This window comes from Penaeus monodon, chromosome 19 (assembly GCF_015228065.2).
Source record: "Penaeus monodon isolate SGIC_2016 chromosome 19, NSTDA_Pmon_1, whole genome shotgun sequence".
NCBI classification, from domain to species: Eukaryota; Metazoa; Arthropoda; class Malacostraca; order Decapoda; family Penaeidae; genus Penaeus; species Penaeus monodon.
In genome coordinates, this window is record NC_051404.1 from 5,531,731 (window position 1) to 5,532,696 (window position 966).

Sequence of the window (966 nt, forward strand, 5' to 3'; positions counted from 1 at the left end):
GGATTAGGAGGTTTGGGATTAGGGGGGAGGAAACCCTATAAATTTTACCAATATCAAAAATCATTAAAAACAAAATATAGGAAAAACCCTTTTAAAGGATGGTTTTGCAAAAGTTTGGCAAGTTTTACTTAAAGTTATTTAAAATTTAAAAAATGCAAAAGTATGCCAAAAAATTTAAAAAATACAAAAGATAGATTTTAACAAGAATAATACTGTCAGTGTGTATGCATTTCCCAATATGATAGCTTTTACCACTTGTTAGAAAAATCCCCACAAAAAAAAACCAGAGGAACGTATCTCAATCAAGCAAAAAAAAGACAGTAATTAAACAAACAAAATGGGAAAATAATCCCTTAATGAATACACATTTTTAGGCTGCATAGTTTTAAAAAAGTTAAGGGGAGATTCCACCGTAAAACCAAATATCTGAACTAAAAAACCCCCCCGGGCCAAAGAGAGAGACAAAAGAAGGTCAACCGTTAACTACATTCTGATTCCAAATACCAACCACAGCAGAGAAAAATGGCAAACACTGAAAAATAAATAATGAAAAAAATAAGCGTGAAAGTGGAAAAATCATCTGTTCTTATATGAACCCTTTATCAATAAATAACCCCTTTTCTTTTCCTTACATTTTCCATCCACACATCTACCTTCCCATATTACTATAAAGGTCACATTTACAAGGTCAAATCTGTGAAGATAAAAATAGCCACATAAAAGGTAAAAGGTGAAAAAAAAATTTCATAGAACTAAGAAAAAACCAACTAAAATTTAAAATACGTTTTTCCCAAATTTCATTAAAAAAATTTTATTCTATATCTTAGTTTCCCAATGTTTCAGACTATAATTTTTATAAATATTTTTACCCGTCTCCTTCAAGAATTTCCCTGGTTGTTCAAAATCTTTATTTTTTTATATTATTTTGTCTGACAAAGGGCCAGTGCTAACTTAACATTAATAATC